This window comes from Rattus norvegicus, chromosome 2 (genome assembly GCF_021556685.1).
Source record: "Rattus norvegicus strain SHRSP/BbbUtx chromosome 2, alternate assembly SHRSP_T2T, whole genome shotgun sequence".
Classification (NCBI taxonomy): domain Eukaryota; kingdom Metazoa; phylum Chordata; class Mammalia; order Rodentia; family Muridae; genus Rattus; species Rattus norvegicus.
The window spans coordinates 31,544,407-31,558,117 of NC_141535.1; the positions used below are offsets into that span (position 1 = coordinate 31,544,407).

Genomic DNA, 13,711 nt, shown 5'->3' on the forward strand with positions numbered 1-13,711 from the left:
TGTGAGTGAGTGTGTATGAATGTGAGTGTGTGAGTGTATGTGAGTGTGTGAGTGTGTGTGAGTGTGAGTGAGTGTGTGAATGTGAGTGTGAGTGTATGTGTGTGAGTGTGTGAGTGTGAGTGAGTGTGAGTATGAGTGTGTATGTGTGTGAGTGTATGTGAGTGTGTGTGAGTGTGTGTGTGTGTGTGTGTGTGTGTGTGTGTGTGCGCATTCATGCATGCATACACCCATGCACAGGAAAAAGCTTAAAATGCCCAGAGATACCTTGAGCCACTTACTACTATCATATAAATGGCACATGTTTCAAACTGAGCAATTCTGTAAATCAATCCATTTGGAGAATCTGTTGAGTTATTGGTATTTTGAAAACTTGACAGAAGTAGCTTATAAGTAACACAGTTGAGGAATACAGCTGTGTCAGGACCATCGTGGGACAGGGGCGTGTGTGTTGTCACCAATCACTCAGAGTGAGTTTATATTCCCTCATCATCACTCAAAGGAGGTAAACACCACATCCACCTTATATTTTTGGAGATTCACAGTTATCTGAGAATAAGAATTTCATTGTAGGGCTGGAGGGATAGTTGTGTGCACACTGCCTTTTGCAGAGGACCTGAATTTGGTTCCTGACCCCACACTGGGCAAGTCACAACTGTCTGTATCTCCAGTTCCAATGAGTATTAGCCTCCACCAGCACCTGCACTTACATACATGAGCACCTACACACACACATACACTCTCACTCACACACTCTCACACACTCTCACACACTCACTCACACACACTCTCACACACACTCACACACACTCACACACACTCACACAACACACTCACACACACTCACACACACACTCACACACACTCACTCACACTCACACACACTCTCACACACACTCACACACTCTCACACACACTCACACACTCACACATACTCATACACACTCTCACACACACTCACTCACACACACTCACACACTCTCACTCACACACACACTCACACACACTCACACAACACACACACTCACACACACACTCACTCACACACACACTCTCACACACACTCACACACTCTCACACACACTCACACACTCACACACACTCTCACACACACTCACTCACACACTCACACACTCTCACACGCTCACACACACTCACTCACTCACACTCACTCATACACACTCACACACTCACACACACACACTCACACACACACACTCACACACACACACACAAAGGTAGGGAGATATGGGGAGGGACAGAGAGACTTAGAAGGAATAAGAACCTACTTGCATCCGCCCTTGTTTCACAGAGATGTCTCTTTATAATTTGTTTAAAATGTGCTTAATCAATCAATCTCTCCCTCCAGACAGGATGTTTTCTCTTAAAAGACCAAAAGATATTAAATAAGGACAGATAGTGTCCGTGTAATTGCAAGGACACAATGGGCTCCCAGAACATTAGCCAAAAATGACCCTCGAACTATGATCTAGTCAAACCTTTCATTTCACAGATTAGAAAGCCAAGAATTGAGGCGTCTAAATAAGCCGTCTGAGGTCACAGATTAATCTGTACCAAAACCTGGCATCTAACCCCAGTGAATTTCCCCCTAAACCACTCTGCCTTTAAGAACGAGGAAGCATAAATAAGAACCTCAGCCCTTATATAGTCTTCCCAACCCATCATTATGGGGAGAAGACCTCAGCTGTTTTAATTGCCACCTGTAGAAGTACTTGGCGGGCCCATGCATTACATATTTGGCAAGCCCACGTGAAAGACGCTTTGAGAACTCGGGCAAAATGAGAACGTCAACAGAGTGCTTTTTATTTGTAGGTTGGAAGCGAGCACTCTTAGCTCAGGCTGCCGGCTTTCTAGTGACTTCAGGGTTGCCGCTTTAATGCTTCAGTGAGCAGCAAATTGGACCACAAGAGCGTCAATCACGCGATCCTGCCAAGCAACACCCCCTCCAACCAAGCGAAGTGTGATGTTTTGCTTGCTCGGAAACAGCTCCATTCATAGCATGGGTGTGGAGGAGCCCTCAATCCAGGGGATTCTGTGCTCCTCAAACATCTGCCCTTCTATGTGATTCTTCGAAACTGAATTTCTGAGTTGTGTCCAGTCCATAAGCGTCCAATCAGATGTGAGCAACTGCTGCCACTGCTGTCCGGGTGGGTGGGTGAGCAGTGACCAGACCGCATTAAGCCTCAGTCAGGAAATTAGTGAGGTGCAAATTGCATAGCAGTGGCTTCAGGGCAAGAGGAAAATTGCAGACCATGGGGGAGGGAGAGAGAGAGAGAGAGAGAGAGAGAGAGAGAGAGAGAGAGAGAGAGAGAGAGAGAGAGAGTATTTTGGAATCTGGCAGTGGGGAGCCACTGGGCATAGTCGTCATTGGCGGGGTCCGGGTGGGGAAGCAACAGCTTTTAAAAAGGAAGCACGATGTGCCAACGGAAAAACTCAGTGTTCCTAAGGGTTTGCCCTGTAACCTACGCCCAGGTCAAGACAGAGAGCGCCCTCTTGTGTTCATTTCCAGCCACCCACCCGGGGTTGGGCGGGGAGGCAGGCGCGAGGGTGTGAGGGTACTGCCATTTTCTGCCTCGTGTTTTCACCTAGCCCAAAAGACAAGCCAGGAAAAGACCAGTTACTGGAGTCCTTCCAGATTTTTTTTTCCCCCACAGCTCAGCTGCCGAGACAGAGCCTGGTAGTCTGCTGACCCAGCCCAGCAGCCCCTTCAACAAGCTGGCTCTTGAGAGGATGGATGAGATTAGGAGCTGAATGGGTGGGTGTCACCTGGAGGACCGACTAGGAAGTGACAACACCAAGATGGCCGTCGGGCTCCCATCTCCTTGCAGAGCTAGCCTCTGCCCTGAAGAGTCTGGCTGAGGGATGCGGACTCTTCGAGCATCCTTCTCACATGGGATGGCATTGGGCTGATCTTCTGTTTCTTTTTTTGGTGTTTCTGTGGTTTCTTCTTTTCCCCCATTGTAGGCTCTCTGAGTTTCCTTAGAGAAACCATCATGGTGGAGGCCATAGGTTGCTTTGCTCCGTGGGTTTCCTGTTAGGCCCACAAGGCTTTGGCAGCCACGGTGCTGACTTTTGTGGCCTGGAGTCACGGCTGGATTTGCTTAGCTTGCCACCTGGCTGGAGGGGATGCTTTTGCCACGAGAGGAGAAGCCTCCAGAGAGTTTTAAATAGTTTTCATATTCTGGCTGCGAGTGTGGGTTTGGCTTTCCTCCAGTGCATAGTGTCTTCTGCACTAGTTTGTGTGTGTGTGTGTGTGTGTGTGTGTGTGTGTGTGTGTGTGTACCCCGTTTCAAGTTAAGCATCAAAATGAACAGCCAGTGCTCACTTTGGCAGACGCGCTGGAACCAAAATAATACACGGAAGCTTAACATGGCCCCTGCACGAGGATGACATGCGGATTCCTGAGGCAGTCCGTATTTTAAAACTCAAACAAAGTACCAGTTAGAGTCCTTTTGTGCATCCTGTGGGATGAAAAGGAGATGGTCACAACGACCCGGCTAAGGCAGCCCAGGGCTTCTTAGATGTCAACTCCAGTGAAGACTTTTCTTAAATGGCAGCCTTCAATCAGCCCCTTGGTGGAGCTGGCACTGTTGCACTTCCTGTTACCATGTTCCTCGTGGAGACTCATCCCTCAGGCCTTTCTCCTGCATCGCCAGCTCTCCCAGTCCTGTCCCTTTTGCAGTCTCTCCTCCTTCCACTCACTGTGCTTGCCTTGAGCTCTCCTGGGATTCTATGCTCAGATGTCTTCTCCTCTCTCCTCTACATCCCATGGGTCGTCACTACGTCCACAGAGCCTCTCAGATCGCAGTGTCCAGGTAATGGTCCTTCCTTAAATCTCCAGCTGACTACTGGCCTCTCCGTGACCTCCCCTAGGCTACTGCTTCCAAACCCAGCAGCCTATTAGAGTCACAGCAAGTTGTTTAAAATCCCTGTGTGGCTGTTAGCACCTGAGCTGGTGAATTAACCCATCTGGATCTGCCTGGGCTGTGGTTACAGTCCCCGACTTAACCGTGATTCACCTTAGGATTTCTTTCACCTTCACAGTGGTTTGGAAGTAGAAAATGTATTCCCAGTTGTCATTTTTTCTCCTAAGCTAGTGGCTCATGGTAGAATAGTCTTGAGCTACCGGGCAGTAGCAGCAAACTGCAGTTTCCAGTCAGCCAGGAAGTCACAGGGAAAACAGCAGGTACTCCTATACACCACATTGCAAAGCCAGGATATGTGATAGGCTAAGTATATAAACGCTTTGCTTTACTTACACTATTTCAAGGCATGACGGGGGCTCTCTGGGGGACACTATTAAGTTTAGGAGCAAGCCCAGGTATTCTAATGAAGAGTCAGAAACCAGACCCCTGTGGTATAACATACACAGACACGTGGTACACATACACAGATATTGAGAGGACTTGGTTGAAGGATCCCTTGACTCGTAGTGCAGACTTCTCTGCGGGACAGCAAATCACCATGCTGGCCCTTACACTTCCAGAGCTTAACCAAGGCAATGGGAGACACCTCGGTCAGAAGACTGATTCTTGACTCCTTTGCTCAAAACAGTGACCTGCTCTGATCCTATTCACAGCCAGAGCGATGTCAGGGTGGCTTCACATACTCTGCCAAGTGTTTCTACAAATTCTACAGTAGACAACTTGACAGAAGGAAGAGGGGGAGGAGGTGGCTGAAGATGGCACTAAAAACAACCACAGCCAGAGTCGCCTGTCTTAGGAAAGCATCGAAGCGAAACATTGCCATGTGATGTTCCAGTCTGAGTCCAGGCTTGAACCCATTCCTACCATGGCCAAAAATGGTTCCAGGTGCATGTATGAGCAGGAAGAGAGAGTCTCCTGTCTAATCCGCCTAATCTGCAGTTCACAGGACAGGACCCGGGTTAAGAGACCTACCAACGGCTTAGGTGGACTTTCTGACTCTTAGCCTAAAGCTCACTATGTAGTTCTAAGCTGTTCCAAAAGTGACACTGCATGCATGTGACCAGGCTTGACTTGTCCCATGCCACTTTTATAAACCATAGGCCCTGGGAACTGTCTAGGGTGCAGGGTTATCTGGGGACCTATCTTTCCCAAAGAAACCAAAGCTGCCATTTGTCCTTTCTCATCCTGTCTCCTTCCCTGATTAAGACCCTGGCTGCGGACGGTTCTTTGCCCCCGCAAGCTGTGGCTTTTCTGACCCCATAATCTCCTGCCACACTGCAGAGCAGTGGTTCTCAGCCTTCCTAACGCCGTGATCCTTTAATACAGCTCTTCGTGTTGTGGTGACCCCCAACCATAAAATTATTTTCATTGCTACTTCATAACTGTGGTTTTGCCACTGTTACGAAATTGTAAATGTAAATGTCTGGGTTTTCTAGTGGTCTTACACTACCCCTGTGAAAAGGTTGTTTTTGCCTTCAAAGGGCAGAGGAGACCCACAGGTTGAGAATCGCTGGTCTAGTCTCCCAGGGACTCAACTTGAAGAACAACAGCTGAAAGTGACTCGGTATAGGTGAATGTGGCTCCCCAGCACTGAACTAACCTGTGCTATGCCTCTGAGCTAACCTTGGACCAAGCATAGACATTTCCTAAGTCTCAACAATGTTACTTAGGAAAAAAAAATGGCTATCCAGTATCAGGCAGGGGAGATATTTGTAAGGATGGAGACACTTACCCTCAGGAGCGATCCTCAGACAGAGCTGTGTGTTTGGTGTGCTTAAAAACTCCAGAAATCTTATATCAAGCCGTCTTGGTTTTTTTCATTCAAGAGTGGATTCGATTACTCTGAGCATCAAAATTTCAAAACTTCTCCAAAGGCTTCAGATGTGCAGCTAGGGTGGAAATTTGCCTTGAAAGGTCTCTGCATGCTTCCTCCACTAAGGCCATCTGATAAAGCTCCCTCCCCACCAGAATGCTACAGTTCTCTACAGGGAGGACTCTGGCCTTCTGGATTTAGGGGAAGGACCTTCTGCTATCCTCCTCCTCCTTCTCAGTGTGCTCAGAGCTTCCACTCTGATTTTTCCAAAAAACAAACAAACAAACAAACAAACCCATGAACTGAAAGTTAGATCAGCTAACAGAGCCAGGCAGTAGACCCAAACACATGCTGGCGGCTCTTCCACATGGGTTACTCTGCCTGGCTGCCTGTAAAATGGAAAGGGGCCACCATTATTTCTCCCCTAGACACACTAGACACAGTGCTAAGCAGGACAGTCACCTTTGTCTTGCTAGGAATGGGACAAAGCCAGCTTGCAGCCACTCACTCACAGGCGGTGCTGATAACTGGGAGCCGTTGTCTCAGGCTCCTCCTCTTGATCAGTACATGGCAGCTTTCTCCTTTATTTCAAGTGTGCAACTAAGTTCTGTCCTCGAATGCTCCTTGCACTGGGAGATGCGGCAGCCTTCAGAGGTGTGTGTCCATCACCTGATTTTGCGGTGTAAGTTGTCAGTGTCTGGAGAAGACAGTAGAGCATTATCACTCTGGTAAATGCAGCTGGTGGCCCTGCAGGCCACCTGGGAGCTGCAGTAATCCCGTGCCTAATCGCCCTCCTCCCCGCTCAATGGTCCCTGAGCCACTTCTTTTGCAGAGGGTTGCACCTGGTGTCAAAGAGACCCAGACCCAAACTTCCTTCACGGCCACCAGCCCTCATGAGAAGAAGATCCTCAGTGCCTGGCTGGTCACCCTTGTCATCTCTCCAGAGTAGCAGGAGGTCCATGCTGATGGTTCTTGGCCCAGCACGATGCAAGGCTTTCAGGACTGAGTGAAACCATTACTCTTAGGTGACCAAGAATTCCAATCCACTCTGGGTTCCAATGTATTCTGGCCATTCATGGCCAGGAGGCCTAGGATGGATTAAATGATCTCTTGATGCTTGGGGTGTTGATATGTAAGACGGGATCGGGCTATTCTTGCCCATACGTGCGATAGGAGGAAGGGGAGGATGTCAGGCACGACAGCACACAGGAAACATACCACATGTGTTTGGTATTATTAACAAGTAGATGTCACAGAGGCATCAGCTGAGGTAATATAAGAAAGATCTCTTATATTACTAAGTGGTGGATAAATAATACCTATTAGTCACCATTACTCCCAAGGCTCTATCTCTCCGTTTCTACCTGTCATATTCTTTCTCTTTCTTTATCTCTTCTTCCCATTCTCAACATGCCTATTTTCCCTTCAGACTCCATAAAAATCAACCCCTGACTTAGTGCCCACTGGTAATTTCCCTGGGGTTTTGGAAGGGCCTTAGCAGTGTCCAGCCAGTCCAGAACTTTTGTTTGCAAGAGGGCGGTGAGAAAATTACATCCTGGGCTTAGGAAATCGAAGAATAAACACGTTCACAGTAGGACTCTTCGGATGAACTATTTTATTTCTCTTTCGTTATTTTTTCCGTGGTTGTTGATGGTCCACTGCAGACTGATGTGGCTTAATATTAATGGGTCAGACCTGAGTAACCACGGGGCCCAAGCAAAAACAAGGCAAGATGCATATTGTCACTTTCTCCAGCTGGCTTCCCAAACCCTACCTCTGAGTTCTGCAGAAAACATCCCCTGGGTCGCGCTTTAATTTAAACATCCCACTTTCTTCAGCCGTCAATGTTCAGCTTAAACAAAAAGCAGGAGTGCCCCTCTTGGCTGATATCAGGGGTGCTAATGTTTAACCCTGCACATGTACATTGAAATCAGGTCAGGCATCTACCTTCCAAACCGCCCACACCTATACATATACGGCAGAGCATTAAAAGTGAACCAAGACAACGTGGGTCATAAATGTGTCATAAAACTCCGCCTTTAAAAGATGAGGTTACATTTGCGAGGTCTCTTACTCCCTCCCCAGTGCTCAAGCCTGGCGACGCAGGTAAAATGAATTCTACTGAAAAAGACACTTCTGGCCTCTGTCTGTGGTGCTCACGGCCCCCATCCCCCCATTTCTGCTCCTTTTGTGTTTCTCAGGACTAGGCAGAATCAGGGCCCTAGCCTAGACCCCTGTCACCAGGTTCCAGAACATAGCCTCCGGGTCTGAAGGTCGGTAGGGCTAGTGTCAGTAGGTTCCTGAGCCTCTGTTTCTGCAGACTCCTAAAAACTGAAAGGGAGTGAGAGGCCAAGTTTCTACCTTTTAGAAGAAAAATCTGGTTCATGCCCTTGGCCTCCACGAAAATTAAATGCGAACCCTGAAGCAACTACAGAAGGCCGGGGTAGTTCAGAAGGGTTCAGGGCCAGGAAGTTGGTGTCGGGCGGAGAGCACGGTTTGCGTGTGAGCCCCAGGGCGTTCACAGTCGCGCTGGGGCCGTGGACAGCTGTTTATAAACTCCTTGCGGGCAACGCCGCACCCCGGGCGCCATTTCTGTTGGATGTTTTTCCTCCTGGAAGCGGAGGGCCAACAAAACAACCTCCCGCTGCACTGCGGGTGCCCTGAAAGCGTTTAGCGAATGTCAAGCAACAGCTTTATTTGCTCTTGTAGAAAGTTTAGCAAGAGCCATCTTTCTGGGTCTCTCTTTGATTCTGTCTTGGATTAGCTTGCTTTTTACTCAGAAACTCGCCTGCTTGTGGCCCAGGCCAAAAGCCCCAGGCGCCCATCCCTCAGCAGCCCAGAGGAAAACCGTGGTAGGCTTTATCAACCCCCTCCCCAAGACCTCGGGTTTCATCCCTTTCTTCCCCCCCTTATGTTCAGTTTGTTTTCTCAAGACCTAAGCAATTTTTAATGTAGTCTATACTTCCCGTTAATCCTCGTCGTTTATTGTATAATTATAGTTTCAAAGTGATTATGTAATTAAAATCATGTTTCGTTGAAACGGGACTTCAAAAGGGCGGCAGACCCCCGCTCTGGCATTATTTTCTGGTGATGTAATAATTTCCCTGTGATATTTAAAATAAACACATTAGTTCAAGAATTCTAAACATGTCTCAAAGTATATAGTAGGCTTGATTGGCACGAGGCTGGCTTGTAAAGAAATGGTAAAACCCATCACTAGTTTAATATATTTCTATGCTCCCATGCAGGGTAAATTACAGGATAATGGGGCGCAGGCGATGGTAAGCTCTGTTTATATAATCCATTTCTTCACACGAGTTCCCACTGCCTTCTCTTTCCTTTGCTGTGTGTGGTGGTTCTCTGCTCCCCTGACCTCGGCCATGTGTTTTCACTTTTTCTTCTGATCTCAATTCCATGACCAGCGGGGAATAAAATACAAATTGAATAGTAACCATTCACAGGCCGCTCTTTTCAAACTGTTGTTAAAACCTCTTTGTCTTGTCTAGCGGTTGATAGATAAATGCGTTCTGTTTTTCCTGACTTTCCCCCCTGTCTTTCTTCTTCCCCTTTTTTCCCTCCCCTCCTTGGCCAAGGGAAAAAAAAAAAAACTCTCCTCCAATTATACGCTTTAAAAATTAAAATCTACACTTCCTTTCAAACTATCTCCTGAGCGTCCGGCGCTCTCCCGGGTCGGCCCATTGGTTTGGCGGCCGTAGGAGACTCCGGAGGATTCACCACGAGGAATAAAGAAACCCGGCAGCTGAGCAGGGCCGGGGGGAAAGGCTCGGTGCCCCCGTGTGAGGTCCGCGCCATTGTCCCCGCCTGAAGGTTCATTTAACCGAGAACCTGTACAGCCTCTGATCTCTTCGCAGAGCTCCCAGAATGGGCTCGGCTGGCTGGGACCGCCCCTCCTAGAAATTCCGAGGACCAGGGGGCGAGGGAATTTAGAGTGATGGGAGGGGGTGTGACCCCCCCACCCCTCTTCGCCCGTCCCCCGTCTTTTCGTTTTTGATGGCTGGTCCAGCTAGGAGGGCGAGGTGGACCCGAGAACGAACTGTTTTACAGCTCAAGTCCCCAAAGCGACACAACGCCTCCAGGTTTCTGACCTGCCTTTCCCAGATCCCCCTCTCTCCCACCTCGGGAGCCGCGGCTCCAGACTGGTCAAGCAAAAGCAACTAATTGTAACTCCGCGATCCACAGCCCATCCCTCTCTTCCCAAGAGCTTCCTTGGATGGGGGGAGGTCAAGGGCGCGGCTCGCCTTTGTCACTCCACTGCCAGCGCGGGAGGGAGGCGGAGGGTGAGCTAGCGTGGCCCTTCTCCCCGCGGCGCTGGACAGCGGGGCAGCAGGCTCTAGGGTTGCACAGAGCGTCTCCTAGGGAGCCGGCCTGCGCCGCCCGGTCTGCAGCACAGAGAACCGCCGCGGGTCCCCGCAGGCAGTGCGGGCGGGCGGAGCGCACGGCGGGGCGGGGAGCTCGGTGCCGCCCGGCTGCCGGCAGCCGCCGGGTAGGGTTTCTCGGGCCGCGCTGGGCGATGCCGCCTGACAGCGCCCTTCGCTATGGGCCGGGTACCTGTAAGCTGAGCCCGGCTCACATGCTTCACATTAAAGCTCCGTGCCCGGTGCCTTCGTGCTTTTTTTTTTTTCTTCCCCCTTCTTCTCCTCCGAAAGGGTTCTTATAAACTTCCCTTCGTTTATCTAGCCTGGTTTTCATTGCTCCAGTTTTGCATGGGTTGACTTTGTTTAGTTTATTAACCCACGGGGTTACTTTAACTAAACATTTGGGCTGAATACTTTGGGATTGGATTTCAACGTTTTCTAACGAAATTACGAAGGTTTTTGAAGCCGCACAGAGAACGCTGTGTTGAGTTTATTAGTCAATTTAACAGACTATAAGTGGGGTGCGGGGTGCATTTAGAACAGTTCCAGTTCGTACCCACCGGATGGAAGAAGCTAGCCTAGGGTGCAGGGAATGGCTACAGGGAGTGCACCCCGGCCCAGCCTCGGCGTTCCTAGGCCTCCTCCGCTTGTTCGCAGCCTGGTTCCTGAGTGCACCAAGCTCCCGTTGGCAGAACCCAGGCAGGCGACCTAGGTCCGGAGACCAGCTGTACGACATAGAAGGTCCCTCCCAAGCTTTCCCCTCTGCTCTGGTGGGAAGTTTTATTTGGTGTCAGTTGTAGAGAGCTTGGTGTCTTCCTCGTGAGGCCTTGAAGGGAAACCTGACTGTGATGGAATCTTCCAGAAAGTGTAGAAATCTCTGGGTAGCTAATGAAATAGCTACCTGGGTGGGTATGTGTAGGACAGAGGAGGGAGGGAGGGAGGCGGGGTGGGGGTGGGGTGGGATGGACACGGACCAGCTGGCCACAATGTGCCACCAAACCCTCTGGAGGCTCTTCCCTCAAGCAGAGACACCCCAGAAGTTGGACACAGTAGGAGGCGTGGCCTCTTGCCTTCTGCTTGACTTGAGGCAGTAGCAAGGGAGATAATCTAGCACAGCCAGAGATCAGGGAACTTTCTCCCGCCACTTCCTGCCATTCGTAGGCCCTTCCTTGCCTATCAGATTTGAGCCTGGTGCCAGCTAAGAGTTGGCCTAGCTAAAATGTCCGTGATCATTATGCATCTCAGACAAGACCGAAGGCTGTAGTGGTGATCAAGTGAGAACCCCCAGAGAGTGGGTTTGTGGGGAGGATCTTCCGTTTGCTTGGGCAATTGTAGGTAGGGGGAGAAAAACATTGATACTTTTTCCGCCTAATCCCCAGCTGAAACTCCTGAATTTCACACCGTGAAAACGTGTTTTTAGCACCACAGCAGGGTACCAGGACCCTGGTGGACAATACTAAGATTTTTATTTTGTGTGCAAGGAGGTCAGTTATTGGAAAGAGTTGAAATAAGTAAAATAGGAAAATACTCTAGTTTTGTTCCTCAGCTTCCCCTAAATTTTTTTTGCCCCTGGTGGTAATTATTGTTTATCTTTGTAATTCTAGAGGAAGTACAGTTTTTAAACCAACCTACCTATCACTTAGTGCTGGGCTTTGCTTCCCCGGTCTGAGGCCCTGTGTGTTTCCTGATGCCTACAGGCTGCTGAGAGGATCTCCTAGGCTTTGGCTGCCATCTCCAGTGGTCCTTACTCTGCCAATACTTAACCAGGCTGATGATTGAAGAGACCCTCCCCGACTGACTGAGGACATCCACTGCCTTAGTTGGGTGGTCAGGTATCCAGTTGGTTCCTTAGTAGGTTGACTGGTCAGTTGTTGCCTTGGTTGACAGTGGTTGCTTGGGTGGGTGGGTTGATTAGCAAGTGGCTGTCACTCTGCCCATCTGCCTGATACTTGGGATAAGTTCTGCTCCCACCCCCACCCCCCATCTCAAGTACTAATTTGCCCCATTCCCTTTGCCAGAAGTCTGACCCCTTCTGTTCTCCAAAGCACTACCTCATTTAACTTCATAGGTCTCTCTGGAACCTTCTAATGCTTTGGAATACCCTTTTCCAATTACCACTGGCCAAATATTCTATTTCGGCCGATGTCTTCAAGGCCCAGTGCTTGGAAATCGGTTCTTTCTCTGCACTCCATGGTAGCTTATTTTGACAGCACTTATGTCAAGTTTGAAGACTCATCTGGGTTTTGTTCTACCTCCCATTCTAGATAACAAACAGTTAACTCTTAGCACAGAGAAGCAAACGCTGATTTGCTGTTGTTGCTGCTGTTTTGGTTGTGGTCCTCAACCATCTTTACCCCTCTCACCAAAGAGCAAGAGGAAAAAAAGGAAGCTCCAGTAAAGACCGCTCATCTTACTCAAATGCTATTACTGCTTGGGGTCACATTCTTATCAGCACAAATATCATTGAAACCTGACTAATTCATGGCACAAAGCCCTGTAGAATCCTTGGGGAGGCAGATCTTCACCTCCCTCTCCTCTCTTACCAATCCAATCCCCCAGTCTGGTCTCATCCCCAGCTCTGTAGCAGAAGACCTGCTGTGGTCTCCCCTTCTCCTCTGCCCTTATCTCCAGGTGACTGCTCAGATCTCCTCCATCCTTCTTCCCCACTAACCTTGTTATCGAGAGCCCCCAACTCCAGCTTTCTCTTGGAATCAGCAAGCTGGTCAAACCTGCCACAGTAGCCAGAAGGCCAGTGGAGAGGACAGGTGAACTTCTGGATCTTCACTCCCCTCCTCTCCTCCATGTCCAATCCCCCAGTCTCATTCCCAGCTCTGTAGCAAACCACCTGCTGTGGTCTCTCCTCACTCTTAGTCCCCTTTCTCTGGGCACTCAGCTGATCCTGGCGGAACACCCAGCTTTCCTCTCTCCTGTGGACTTCCTCAGACACACCTTCATAGGCTGTCCCCATCTCTAAGTGTCAGCTCCAAACACCTAGAAATGCATTCTACCTGAAACCCTCAGTGGCTACCCCATCAGGTTCCCAGAAGAATTGACTACTCGGCAACACACAGCTACCACACTCACCTAAAAACCAAAAAGGGCAACAGAAACCAAAGAACAAAACACCCATTCAAAAAAGAAAAGACTAGATATTAGCATCTAGAATTACAGTCTTCCTAATCCCAGATGTCTAGATGCTAGTGTGAAAATACAGTCAGAACTAAGACAATATGTCTCCGCAAAACATTTAGAAAATCTAGGACACCATGAAAAGACCAAATCTTAGAGTAGGAATAGAGGGAGGAGGGTAAACACAGGTTAAAGGCACAGAAAATACTTTCAACACAATCATAGAAGAAAAATTTCCCAACCGAAAGAAGGAAATGCCTATCGAGGTACAAATAGCATACAGAACACCAAATAGAGTAGACTGGAAAAGAAAGTTCTTTGGCACACAATAATCAAAACAACTCTAAACATACTGTAGTGTGGAGTTTGGCTACTCTGCTTTATGCTCCCGGTGGTTCATGCTTCCAGCTGCCCCGCCCCCCAGCTCTTTGGATCCCTGAATGAAAGAC

General features: G+C 49.1%; 1 non-coding gene across 1 annotated transcript; it reads left to right on the forward strand.

Annotated features, from left to right (window-relative positions):
- Window positions 1-3,335: 3,335 nt before the first annotated feature.
- On the forward strand, window positions 3,336-3,439 carry LOC120101204 (U6 spliceosomal RNA). Its single transcript, XR_015678955.1, has one exon. It is a non-coding gene; the product is annotated as a U6 spliceosomal RNA (small nuclear RNA).
- Window positions 3,440-13,711: the final 10,272 nt, after the last annotated feature.